Genomic DNA, 14473 nt, shown 5'->3' on the forward strand with positions numbered 1-14473 from the left:
TCTCTGGTGAAGAGGTGTCATAGAAAGAGAAGGTAACACATCTTAAATTACTGTTTTTATTATGAAAATCCTGTGTTACAATTGCTTCAAAACAATGCTACACAAAAGGCAGGTGAAACTCTCCCACTTGTCCACAGTCCTTTCCTTATCTTAGTATGAGCTGGGCTATAAAGTAAAGTATAAACTCCCATCTGATGATAATGCACATCATCCAGTGCTGGAGGCTTTGTTGTGCTAAGAACATTGTAAATACATCTAACACAGACCCTGGCCTAAGAAGTCTAAGCAAACAAATACAAAGGACAGAGAGGTGCATTCATTTAATGTGTTATCTTTCATGGTTATAGATTCACAGATCCAGCTAAAGGAACACTTTGGTGATTACATACCTTGTCATTTTTACCTGCCCATCAGCAGAGCATAGATTATTTCTTGAAAGTATAATATCCTTGAAGGCCTTACCATCCAAAAGGCAACAGAAAATAGACAAATATCAGTCATTTGCTTAGGACAGTCCCTAGGTGAAATGCAACAGAGCAAGAAGATGACAAATTCAGAGAATTCTCCTGAAAGAACAGATGGCCAGTAATGGACAGACTGTACCATATACCTGGAAGAAATGCATCACACATCATAACCAAAAAAAATCCCAAACAAAACAAACACACAAAAAACTCTACACACCAAACAACAACAACAAAAATCATGGCTGTAACTTTGGTAGTGGTCAAGGCTGCAGGTGACCATCAAAATTAGAGTTTCTGAGCAACTACAACACTGCAAAATGGAGGTGTTTTCTATGACATAAAAATTTCTTCCAGTATATAAGGCTATTTTTTCAGAACATGAGAAAGATAAGCTGAAAAGAGTACACTTGGATTAAGCTCTTCGCTAATGCTATAGAAAGCTTTAAGATAAAAATGCAGGATGAGACATTGCAGGAAAACACCAGCTATCCAGCATCAGCTCTTGAGCCTGTAGTAAGACCTTGAGAGCATTAGGGGTGGTACAGCTGTTGCTGCAAAACATCTTGTGGATTGGTTAACTCCACCAGCAAATTGCACCAAGGCAGATATCAATTTACATCTGTTTACCACAGCCACACAGGTGATGGGAGCAAAGGGAGTGGATGCAATGTGGGCAGTGTGGAGCAGGGCTGGGCTATCATTATCAGCAGCAGGAGAATAAAGGCATTCTGTGTGTTCCAGACCTTGTTTGTGAGTGCAGGCAGCTGGGGTTTGGCCTCTTGTTTGTCTCGCAGTCAAGAGCAAAGATCATTACAGTCCTAAACATGATCCAAATTTAAACAGTGAAACAACAACTGAAGAAAATGCTGGGTGAAATTAGCAGGACTGGGGCAGTGGGTAGGAAGGTGTAAGTAGGGATGATGGGGCTGAGTTATCATGTTTAGAGGCCCCATAGTACGTAATTTATACCTCACTATAACCGTATTACAGGTGAGTCCCATGGTTCAAGGTCATCTAAGGAAATTTCAGTTCGCTTAGCAGTAGTTTTTAATGAGAAATCCTACATGTGGGCCTAAAAAGACAGACATTTGGCCACTTTAATTCATGCAGTTGTTTCAGTTAACTTACATTTATGGCTGAAACGCCTCCTTAACTGGGTGTGGGAGCTAATGCTCCATGCTCTGAGGACGATGGGCATTCAAGGAAAAGTGTATTTAATACATTAAGAGCTGTGTAGCTGGTTTCTGGGAATTTCCTGTGACTCTACACAGGGAATTCAGTATGCTCCATATCTTTGAGCAAGAGAAAAGAAAGACAGGGCATTCCAGAGCAATCAAAAGTGGGAGTTTAGGGATGCACATTCCAGGAACCATTCCTTGCCTGGGAACAGGATGATTTTGGAAAGAACTGCTATGGTGCTTTCACACTGATTTTTGATTATTAATGTGTATGGGTTTGCACTTGCTATGCAGCAGTAGTTGACCTTTCCTAGGACAAGCCAATTAGTCCGCAAGAGTGAATAAAGAGATATTATCACCTCTAATATCTGCTGTTGCTGCTGCTGCCACTGCTTTTCCAAAATACTCTCCTGTGGGCATTAAAGTGATGTTTTCATTTATCCACCAATAAAAACTCAGCCTTAACCCATCTGCCTGTCCCTGTGTGTATATATCTGGGTAATTTAATAAATGCTTCTGGGTGTTGATTTACGTCATTGTATCTGTATATAAGCCTGCCTCTGTGAGCATGCTGCTGGTTGTCTCTGAGCATTCATTGTCTGCCTTGTGTGTGTATGTCTGTGTGTCTGAATGTGGTTTTGTTTAAAATTTTTCCCTAGAAAAAACAAGAAGTCAGATGTTTCATGAGGTTGTTTGTTAAAACCAAGGGAAGGAAGGAGGAGACAGTAAGGGATAGTTTAGAGAGAAAAGGGGGTAGATTTGGCTACAGTTAATCATCTGCCTCAGTCTTCTCTGGAGGAGATGGGGGAGTTCATTCCAGACATTAAAATGCCTCAGGGGAGGATCATATAGATCATGCTGGAAGAGAAATGGAAAGAGTAAATTATCCAAAGGCTCAGAAAGTAATGGAGCCAGATGCCATCTGATCCCAAAGCAAGGATAAAAACAGGGAGAGAGAACCTCCACAGGGTATGCCCAGGGTTCCCTGAGAAACTGGGTAGTGATAGGGCAAATGACTTCTAACTGCTATCAGTGAAGTTGATTTCTAGGATACCAGATTAATTTGGAACCTGTACCCTGGTTCCAGCTGTAATTCCGGCTCACAGGGAAAGGTATTACTCTGAGTCAGAATGCAGAACAAAAGAACATTAAAATAGAAGTAAATGCAAAGTTTCCCAACATGCCAGCATCCCCTGAAAAATAAGTCTGAATAAAGGCCCAGGAACACTTTCATAACACAAGTCTCCTCAAACCAACAACACAAGGGGTCAGATGGATTTTCCAGCTCCGGTGCCCAGATCACTTTGCACACACAGCTTGTTTTTCTGCACTTAATCATGGGCCTGACTCACCACCCCTTCTTTGCACTATTCACTATTCTGCCAGTTCAGCTGCAGCATAAACAACTGAACCAGCAGCACCTCACCAGGGGAAACACAGGGAAGCAGCAGTGGCCCTGTCCACACACTGTGACATTCTCTGTTTCAAACAAGAGGAAGGTAATTCCTGTTTTGGAAGCTGTTACACATCCCAAGACCACAGATACCATCATGGTATACCAGAATCAGAAGTTTTCAGCATTGGTAGCCAGGTATTCTGAGGACAGCAATGTGCCCATGCCAGCTTGTAGTGGCCTTTGTCAGGCAGACACTGTGAACACAACAGTGTTTGTACATGGAAGTGCTGGGTTTGTTACGTATGTCCCCCATGATATTTTGGCTGCAATCCAGTACAGTTCCCAAGAAATACCTGGGATGTTTTCTATATATCCTTTGTTTGCAGAGGGACTCCCACGCAGCACAACTCTTCCCTATAGTGCTGTTAAACACAAGTAACATCCGCTCTGATTGTTGCACACATTTCCTAGAAGAGGTAAAACAACAGTGGAAATTAGAACTTGTATTCCCACATATAATCCTTCAAATGAAAACTACCTCATGGAAATATTTTCTGCAACAAAATAATATCATCTTTCTTACAGAGAAAAGCATGACTCAGACCTTGAGACATTTGGACACTTACAAACTAACTTCCCTATAGGAATTCCTACTAAATTCATAAGCCTTTAATGATCTTGTTTACACTTGTTCTTTTCAGGAAGTTTTCCCCATATTTCCAGACATCTTTCCCCTGACTAACATCCTCCATAAAGTAATTTCTTCCCACAGCACACTACAGCAGCCCCTACGCTTTTCCCCAGCCCCCTACGTTTTTCTCCATCCTGTCTGGGGTGCAGGTGGTGACCCTTCTGCGGGGGCCACCAGCGCCCACAGCCCCAGCCCATCAAACCCACACGGCCATTCCTGCACTTTGCCCCATGCATTACGAGGGGATGTGTCAGCCAGGGCTATTGTTTGGAACAGGAAGCAAGTTTGGCCGCTTCTGTAATTTAGATTGTAGGCAATAAGCAGGGGTGTGGTGTGCAAAGCAAACAAGGCAGGATCAACAGCTCTTTTCACTTCTGGACAAGGAATTGGTCCGGTGGTGGCCCACAGGATCCTGTCCCGTATTGGCTATGGCTTCTCCTCGTGACCACAGCCAGGAGTGAAAAACCAGAGTGTCCTCCAGGCTTTCAACTGGAGAGTGAAGATAAAAGTGCAGGCCCCATGTTCTGACAGAACTTTATGAGCTAAACATCTTGAAATGAGATTATGAGAGAAAATTAAGAACAGTCTTCTCCTTTCAATAGGTCTTTAAAAACAATAACCAGGCTTTACTGTAAATTCATTTATTTTCCCTCAGTGTGCCAATTCCCAAGCTGATGTCTCCTCTGTGTACCAGGGATATATATAGATCTAAATGTGGCAAGAAGACAGAAAGACTTTATTTATTTTGCGTAAGGACAGCAATGTGGGGAGTTCTTTTTTCCAGGAAAAACTCACATCAGAGAGTGAGTTACACATCTTGTTAAATACTATGAGGTAAATAAAATCCAAATTATATTTAGCTCATAGGAGGTGACAAATACTAGTCAGGTTGACTATTGCTTTGCTGGAAGTCAGTCAAAAACCACTGTCAAATAAAGCACGAAAATAGAGAAAATAGAAGAGTCTGTATTCTTGCATTTGCTAAGGTGAGGAACTTTCTGCTGTTTATTGCCAGCATTTTTTAAAAACTAGTTGTGAATACAAGGAAAGGTACTTAAAGTCAAATCCTGGCCTGCATTCTGCTGAAATCACCTAAACTGCCTGATTTAGATCTCCAGAACAGTCGGAAAACCCCTCACTCTATGCCTAGGATCATCAGTGACAAACACAAAACCTACGTCCTTTGTCCGGCCAGGTCAGCGCCGCTGTGGCACCACACGTGTCCTTCTGTGCCTTACCAGGGACAAGTGTCCACATCATTCCCCACTGCAGCAGCTATGGATAGGGCAGGTTGCATGAACCAGGGGCAAACCGAGGAAATTTGGGGGTTTCCCTGCAAAAACCCAAGGCTGTGACAAAACAGGCCTAGATCTCCCTGCAGCAGCGTGCATCAGCTCAGGGTAAACTCAGAGCAAGCAAGAGGCAGCTGTAAGCCTTCAGATCCCTGGATCCAGACATTCATTTAATCCATAAGACTTCTCATGCAGGGCTGAGCTTTGTGGGGATGCCCTAGATCCATCCAGTGATCAAATATGCTCTAATTTGCTCCCACGCAGAAGTGCCTTCTCTCACTGAGCACTCCTTACCCTCTCACGGCTCCCTTCTGGGTCAGCCCTCCCCACAGGCGAGTGGGTGCAGGAGGATCATCATTCTTTCCTGGCACAGCAGCTAATCCACCCAGCCTGACTGCAGAGAGATAGCTGGCTGTTTGGGAAGCAGTACCATGTGGGGGAAGATTTTTTAACCTATTCTTGCCTTGTTCCGTGTAAGAAAGCCACGAACTCTCTCACAGAGGCAGCTGATAGAGTTGCCTCCTTTGTTCAGCAGAAGAGCAGAAAGGACACCTAACCAGAGCAACTGGAATGTAACTTCAGGAGTTAATAAAATTTTCAAGCAGTCATTTATGTGCACTCTATCAAATGAACATATAATTATCAAAAGATTCCCCCACCTTTTCTTGGTTGTTGAGGTTTTTAAGTGAAAGCAAAGGTTTAAACTGCTTGCCTGAGATAAAAGGGCCTGCAGAAAGGTGCCTGCCTGTCCTTACACTTCGCTATGTTAACAGCCACTGTCTGCAGTCAGAGTTCCTTCCTTAAGCACTTGAGCACTGTGAAGCCTTGAGGGGACACCGCCTTTGCCTAGAGATAGATATTGGATGAGATTTTGGAAGAAAGGTTTGCATACAAGTAGCAGTGTGGTCACCATTGGAATGCTGGTTTCCTGCTAGACACATAGAGATTTTGTGACCCTGTGTTCTTTTACAAAAGATGAGTGACCTGCAAAACCCCAGCATTTCATATCTCAAAGTGGTGGGGCAATACAACCAACGTAACAATAATGACTCACTGGGAAACAGAAGGATCAAGCTCCAGGGATCTCCACCTCAGCACAGACCTGCAAATATACCGGAATAATTTGCATTCCACAGCTTGCCTTGCAGAATCCACAGATAAAAACCAGGCTTGGCATGGCTAGGACATCTGAGCAATATTTAGCAGCAGAACAATGAGCCAGCTGGGAAGCATGTACTTATCCAAATTCAAGTGGGCAAGTAATTTTGGGCAACGTGGTTACTTAGGGATTGCCTGCACATGGAAGTTGGGACAAAGCAAACAAAGGTTTGAGTGCATGACATGTAAACCCATTCCAGCAAACGGTGGTGTAAAGAGTCCAGTTGTTCTCAGGGTAGTGCATGAGAAATGCCTGTGATTTTTTTGGTGGTACCAGAGCAGAGGTCCCCAAATACCTGGGGAGCTGACACAGCTGCTTCTTTCTTCTGCCTGCAGCCTGCCGCCCTGGCTTTGAGCAGTGACTGGAGAGTTGCCTGTTCCCTCACTCCCTGCAGAAGTTACTGCCCCTGTAACAGGAACCAGAAAAGCCAGCCTCCCTCAGCTCTTCAAGCCCTCCAGCTTCTCTTTGCTGGCATAATTACATGCAGTGATGTGAAAGCTACGCCAAAGGTGGGATGAAAAAGCAAGACAAGAGTAGCCTGCACAGATCTCTCAGTGTAAGCCACCAGGATGAAATGAAGCATAGATGCAGTTTCTGTTATTTAGGGCTCAGCTTAGAAATCACAACCAACCACTCTTCATGCCCAAAAGTCATCGGTCTGGGTGACACTTCAGTCTCCTTCTCCAGCATGACAACACAAACAGTGGTGATCTTAGGAGGAGCAAAGACAGAGGCAGTCCCAGGGGGTGCTTACTGATGGTGGTTTGTAGGTACAACTCCCTTTTAAGGGAAAAAAAAAAAGAAATAAAGGAAGAAAAGACTAGAATAGGGTCCAGGAGGAGCCGCAGAAAGGGAGCAGGCCCCACCAGATGTATGCAGAGCTAAAAGCCCTGATCAGACTTCCCTGTCCCTGACCTATCAGACACATGACCTGACTTGCTAATACTGAAAGAGCATCAGAGGAAGTGGGATTTGGCACCATGTGCAAGCACTGGGGAGCAGGATGTGCTCGGTCCATAGTACATGACCAAGGCCATGTGTGTTTTCAACATCTTGGCACCCCTGGGAAGCTGTGGCCCTGACTGTGTTAGCTCTGGGTGCAGGCTGGGCTTGGCCAGCACCAGCTGCCAGCACCAGAGGGAAGGGGCATGTGGGATTCTCCTGCACTGCCCACCCAGGCAGCTCACCATTCCATTTTGGTAGCGAGGCCATTTCTGCCTGCAACAGCAGCCACATACAGAGTTTTTCCCACTGAGTGGCTACTGTGGATTTGTCTCCCTGTGGGTGCAGGCAGCTCCTTTCTGGACAGAATCACAGTGATGTCGATATGGCAGAACAACTCCACTGCCACATAGGAGGGCTGGATGCTGCAGCAGGAGGACTTTGGGAGTGTAAGCTGGAACCCGGAAGTTTCATGAGTCACCTTTGTTCCAAAATTCCCTACCCCTTGGGGATGCTCCAGGTTGGGGGCATGCCTTAGGGGACCCCTGCTGGGACACTGGGCACTGGTGAGCCTCAGGACAACCATGAACAAAATGGCATTCAAGCATGACCTATCTCATGGTTATCACTCATGCTGAGAGTAAGTTTATATACAATTTGCATAAAACTTTGGGTGGGAGCCTCAGAGAAGGTTATGGTGCCACTTGTCACCAAGTAGCCTCATGAAGGCAAATTGAAACATGAATCTACTGAAGAGGCTTTTTTAGAAAGAGAAGGAACTCATTCCTCTTGCCATCAGAAGCTCAGGGGCATTCACAGGAGGTTTATTTCCCTGGAGAATATAGTTTCTGCCGAGCAGGAGAGGATTAAGATGACCAGAAAAGCAAAGAGAGTGAGCAGGGCGGCCTAAAGGTGCTGGAGCTGTTTCGCCTCGTTCATACTTCCTCCTTCCAGCAGCACTGCTGTGCACTGAGGCATTAAAGGTGAGATTTCTTTGCATCGTACTGGGCCCTGTGGCAAAGGAGATACCCGTCTGTGCCTGCAGCTACGGGGAAATTTCAGAGCAGGAGTGGTGCAAAAAATTACACTTATCTCACAGTCAGCTGACAGCAGAAGCTCTAAGCAAAGTCCTTCCAACTGTGATGGTATCAGCCACCTCCTTGAGCAGCCTTTTCCCCCTCCTCCATGTCTACACACCATCGAGATGGCTCCACTCCCCAAATAACCTCTGGAGCTACTGCAGAAACTCGAACTGCCCCTGTTCAGGAGGGGTGAGAGCCTCTTGGTCATCAAGGGTCAGCACCAAGGGCCAGGCAGTTCTGTGCTGCCCTGACAAGAGCAGCTCCTCCAAGGTATGACCTGACTTTGAAGCCAAGAGTTCAGAGTATCATCCTGAACAACTTTCTGGCATATTTGTAGATCTGCCTCTCTCTCACCTGCCAGTCACACAGATGTGCAAATGGCAAGGACCAGAACCGAGGCCACCAGGGACCAATTCTCCATCCTCTTGCTGGACCCCTTGTCTTCACCTCTGCTGAGTTTCTCACAATAGCTCTCCAGCATTCCCACCTACAGCTCACTCCCTGACACACAGCAGGTATGTTACCCCAGTTGACCAAAGCAGGGACAATTTATTGAGGGAAACAGACAAAGTTTTAGATGCTTTTCTGATACCAAACAACACTTTTTCAGCATGAAGAAAATTTAAACTACAATAATTTCAAGTTACTAGGAACTCTTTTTTTAAAAGGAATAAGTAAATGGTTAAGGTCTGAGGCCTCCTGTATAAATAGAAACAGATCACATTTATGAGATTAGGATTTAGTGTTTTAAAGTAATATTTGTGAATTTGATAACATTCATGATTTAGTAGGACTGCAGTGCAGAAACACTAAATCTGGTTTGTGTTTTGGACAAATCATTTAATCATTCTGATTCATGGCACCCAGCACTAATGAGAAGAGTCTTTTACACTAAACTTATCACACATGCAAGCTTTGTTTTGCCAATCAGGACTGTGCCAGGAAAGTGCAAATACCCAAAGATTACAGGCAATGGTAATGGTGTAGCAGTAAGGATGATCTTGATAATTATGTACCTTGAAGAGAGAGGAGAAACTTGTTCTGACTTGCAAATGGAATAAACCTGTCATAGCTCTGATAGGAGTCACCCAGGCTGGCAAGAACTAGGGATTTTTTTTCAGGTCTCTTTAATAAAGTGGTACCGTGGGGGAGTGGTGGAAGATTCTGTGAGAAGCTCTGCTGAGAACACACTCCCTTGGTCCTCTGAATTTTCAGATTTCCCAATCTGTTCTGCTTTCAACCACGCGCCATTCTAGGTCCAAGCAACACTTCCCTGTCTAGCAGTCTGCTGCATTCACAGGTGCTTCATAATATCAGAGCAAAGACTTTGCAAATAAAAGCCTAAGGAGAGCTCTAAATATTTGTTGGATTGGAGCCTCACTTTGAGATCTTAATGCTGCTCATAAACCAGGCTCAGCCCCAAGAGCGACGCTGCCATCGCATGTTGGAAACAGGGTGTTGATTCAGCCCAAGAAATTTTGTGGAATATTCCTTCCTTCCCAATTTCTCTGAAACCAACAAAGGGATAGAGATGCCTGTGGCTGTTATGATGGCTGTTTCCTCTAGTAAACAACGTCATTCTAGTGTTCTCCAACTCAGTAACTGTCTTTTCCCAATGGTTAAATGCAGTCATAAAGAAAGAGAGGACATCTCTCCATTTAACCACAAATCCGAAGTACATCCAGAGAACTGTATGTACCAGGCAAATCCTGTAGGAAGATGTTCTCTCACCACACTACCAATGAGACTGAAAAAGTGGAAACAGAGAAGACTTCTTGTTCAAATTCACTTCTACAGCTATGAAAAAATTTGGAATAATATTATAACTTCATTTTCAAACTCAAGGATAAAGTAGGCAACAGCTATGCTACCCTTAAGTTATTCCCAGCATTTATTTAGGCAAGAAAAAGTTAACCTTTAGGGCCTTTATAACAATGTGTTTATACAAAGAAAAGTAAATCCAGTGAGCATGTGTCATCGAGCATCTGTCATCTCAGAGCAGGGTCCGAGGGTGGTGCCATTTCAATTACATCAGCTCCACGGAACAGGTTGGATTAAGGGGAAAAAAAAAGAAGCCCAGAAAGATGGAGCAGTTGATAGCAGGTAAATTGCTAGATTTTGGGTTATGCCAACCACCAGACTAACATCTCAAGGATATAAAATGCCATTCGGCATGAAGGAAATATTAGGAAAAGGTGTAAACATTGAAGTGAGTTGTGGTGCACTTGGTCCTGATGCTGATGCTACATCTCCAAATGGAGACAAATGGAACATGTTTGTGTTTAGAGCCACTTTTCCAACACGGGAGAATGCTACAATGGCATAATGTTACACCTATACCAAGGAGTGAGTCCAGCACACCTCTCTGAGCAGGGACAGTTTAACCTTCACCACTGCCTCACACCTGAAGGGTTTGCCTCTGAATGTTCTTCCTCGGCCCTTTCCTCTCTGATTTCTTAACGTGGGGGTTACACAACCATTCAACTGCAAACCAGTTTTGTTTTCATTTCAGCTTTCACAACCTTCCTGCTGGTCTTTAAACAAGTACAAGGTAGTGAGGGGGTTTCTTTGTTACCTTTCATTGAAATATTCACACTAAGATGGAAAATTCCAGGGAACAGTTAAAAACAAGAAGGCTGGATTACCATACATCAAAGGGAAGCAGCATTTGCTAACTCCTTCGTTTTACATGTATGTGATTCACAAACTGCTTCATGAAAATGGAAAAGTGATTGAGGAATCGCTCAGGTCCTGACAAAAAAAAAAAAAAAAAAAAAAAAAAAAAACCAACAACAACAAAAACCCTAATAGCAACAACCTAATTTCCATGAAAATGGGCTGGTCTCCAAAGCATCTGCCAAGACCAGACACTGTGGTGCTTGCAGCTTTCCTTTGTTTGCTCTTCAAAGCAGGTAGAGCCAGGAATATTCCCGTGCCTCATGGCAAGCTGTAAGATGTGGTACATAACTTTCAGATGAGGGAATTTCACATTTCTCCCTGAATATTTCACACTACAACAGCAAGGAGAAAAGCACAGACGCAGCTGAAACGAGGAGATGAATTGAAAGGCTAAAAATGGATTCTTCAGCATTACTCTGTAGTACGGGGAACTGAGAAGGCAATTAAAACCAACATGAAAGGAGATTTAATTGCAAAACAGCGAAACCTGCAGAAGCACAGATAGCAAGAAGAAAAGAATCACCCCCATCTGAAGCCCAAGCCTTCCAGAGAGGAGAGCATTGCCCTGAGCTCCACGGGCAGCTGATGGGAAGAGATAGGCCCTTCCCAAGGCTCCGAGGGTGCAGTCTGGGGGAGCGTCTCTCTCTGCCCAGGCTGCCGTGACTCACCCTTACACACAGCCACAGCAAGGGGAAGAAATGCGGGGCAAACCCACCCAGCCCCTTCGCGGCGAGGAGAGCACAGCACAGCCTCCCCTCCCCATCCCTGCCAGGTCATATCCAGCATCCAGTCGCATCCAGCGCTGAAGGGAAAAACCGAGGTGAAGTGGAAGGAGGCACCGATGGCAGCCCCGGGGCCGTGCTGAGCCGCTCTCGCTCTGCGAGACTCCAGCGCTGCGCGGTCGTTTCTGTGCGTGGGCTTTTAAATCTGAGCTCTAAGGACTCAAACACCTTCCCCGAGCACGGGCAGAGGGGAGCCGGGAGAAGGGGGGAGAGGGAAGCCTGGCAGCTGATGAGGACACAGCGGGAGGACAGGCGAGACTGGTTTGGAGGGGGTGGGCAGCGCACGTGGGAATGGAACGAGGCAGGGTGGGAACACCCTCAGCCCGTCTCTTTGGTCAGGCAGCTTTTAGCATTTCAAAGGGTTTCTTTCCTTTGTGACTCCAACCACTGACTAAAACAGGCAAGCAGGTATTTACAGGATCAGCCAAGCCCCTCCTGCCTAGGTGGCCTGAAAGGCATCGTTGCTGTGTCCTGCAAGCAAATCGCGGTGTCTCCTTCAAAGGCTTTCCTGGTCCCGGGGCAGGATTATGGAAAGGGAGAGCAGCGCCGGCTGTGGAAAATGGAAAATGTCAGGGCGCTGCTGCTGCTGGTAGGGTGAACCCTGGACTCGCTTCGGGAGCCGAGGGCAGGCGTCCCTGGGTGCTCTCCTGGGTGGCAGAGTCCGAGCAGGCACCGTGACAAACAAGGGAACGTGTCCAGCCCCCTTCTGAGCAAAGCAGCCCAAAGTCGCAGGCACCTGATGTGCTGCTTGTTCCAGAGGCACAGGGTGGGGTACAAGGAGGGGAATCTGCTTTCCTCTTCAACACAGAAAACATCAAAGCTGTCTTAAAAAATTAAAAGCTTCTGGATGGGGTCTTGATGTATTTTAAAAAGCAAAACAGACTAGTTTCAAAGCACTCTTTCCAAAGGTCTTTCCTGAACGTACCCCACATGCAATGGAAAAACACTGCATGCCTGGCATTTAATATTTTTCACCTGTGATCCAGGATTGATGTCTGTGTAACTCCCTGATTTAATCCAACGACATGTCTCAGCAAGAAAAAAACCCTTTCAGAGTTTGAAAAGGAGTTGGAAAAAAATAAAGTCACGCTCAACACTTCCCCTTCCCTGGAGGGATAGGAGTGCTGCTTGCCCTTTCCTGATGATAAGCATATCCTGGTGGTTAAAAATACATTTTGCTCTTACCGTAAATTCTCCATTAGCCAACTCCTTCAGCCCAGCCCACAGTGTTGGGGTTTGTGACTCCTTAGAGGCCACACGTGACAGAGCTTGGCCTGTGCGCGCCCAAACACGCTGGGGAAAAAGCAAAAGTAACAGCTCTGATCCTGCTGCCATTGGCTTCACCTGGAGCAGAGGAATCTGTGGAGTGAAAAAAACATTCAGCTAAAATGACTTGCACCAAGATCCAATGCACCAATGGACTCTACATTCATTTTCTGCCTTTACAGCTGCTTCCAGATGAAAAGTTATGGGTTGTATTGTATTCTGAACAGCAATTAATTCTTCCATTAATTTTACTGATTCCAGTGATCGTTGTGCAAAGGGACAACTCAGTAACACGGAGCTTAGCGAACAGCAGGTCTTGCTGCTTGATTTGAGATTCTGGAGGCCAGAAGCCTCTTCTTCACCTGGAAAACTCAGCCTGTTGAAAGATGGCTCCAAGACTTGGGCTGTGCAAAGGACACAGATGCCATCAGCCCTGGGAAGAGCCTGGTTCTGCAAAGCTGGGGCTGCTCACACACCCAGATGCCTCCACAGCAGCTCCAGCCTGCAGGGATCCTTTGCCAACTGCATGCCTCTCCTAGCACATTCCTGCCAGGAGAAAGCTGATGAGACACTCCTCTCTCAGGCTGAGGTAGAAGCTGGTGAACAACTGTGACTCCCTGTACACAGAAATCACAAGAGTCACAAGTCCGGTTGCGTAAACTCAGTACTTTGCCTTCTTGGCAAGTACCTTGCAGTTAAGGAGGCACAGAGAGGCCTTGCTCCCAGGCATCAAGAGCTTCAGCTGAAAATCCTGTTTGAGGAACCAGTTCTGGATTTCTCCTGCGAGACTTAAGGAAAAAAATTGAGGGGTTAAAAAGAGGCAGAAATGGGAACTTCAAAAGTTGTATCTCCTCTGTGCATAAAAGGTAAAGGAAACTAGGCAGCAGCCCTTTTCCCTTTCTGTTAGGATTCCAAGCTGTGGAATAAAGATAAATCCAAGTTCACCCTCCTGTCTTTGTTTCCAAGACTCAGTAAGACAGGGGAGATATGGCAGAGCCCATCTACGCAGCCATAACCATGGGAACACCATCAACAAGGGTAAATCAACACAAGGTTCTCTATCATCAGTCTGTGTTTACACTGGAGGCCTCAGGCTCCCTGCACCAACCTGACTGGCAGTTCAGGACCATGGTATGGCTGCGGAACTAAGTAAGAAAAGGGATTTACGGAATAAATATGCATTTTTCTGTCCTAGTACCCATCATCTCTTTCAGAACACATGTTTACAGCACCTGGTCTCTGCACTCTGCTTGGAAGCCGTGCTGCTGCCTTCCCCTTTCACTTCCCTTGTCCAAGCTACACCAAACCTCAGCTTTTCTTTGACTCCTACCTCACATTTAGCTTTGCCTCAATGTCCTTTTGTTTAAGAAAAGGTAGACAGAGCTCTGGGTATTTTCCTGAAGATCAAACCCAGCAGAGGCAGCCCCAGCAGCGGCAAGGGCCACTACCCCAGTGCAGGGACCAGCGCAGCACAGAGGTAAAATATTGCTCAACTGGAGTTGCAGCTGCTTGGCATCTTAAAAATGTCCAGGTCTCTGA

At 45.7% G+C, this 14473-nt stretch overlaps 1 long non-coding RNA gene across 1 annotated transcript; it reads right to left on the reverse strand.

Annotated features, from left to right (window-relative positions):
• Positions 1-305: 305 nt before the first annotated feature.
• On the reverse strand, positions 306-14453 carry LOC121664112. The gene is made up of 2 exons (XR_006015880.1): positions 12854-14453; positions 306-3508 (listed from the first exon to the last, which is right to left on the reverse strand). It is a non-coding gene; the product is annotated as an uncharacterized LOC121664112 (long non-coding RNA).
• Between the last annotated feature and the right edge of the window lie 20 nt (positions 14454-14473).

Source organism: Corvus kubaryi, unplaced genomic scaffold (genome assembly GCF_017639235.1).
Source record: "Corvus kubaryi isolate FWS band 111438036 unplaced genomic scaffold, C.kubaryi_AGA036_p1.0 37300, whole genome shotgun sequence".
Lineage (NCBI taxonomy): Eukaryota > Metazoa > Chordata > Aves > Passeriformes > Corvidae > Corvus > Corvus kubaryi.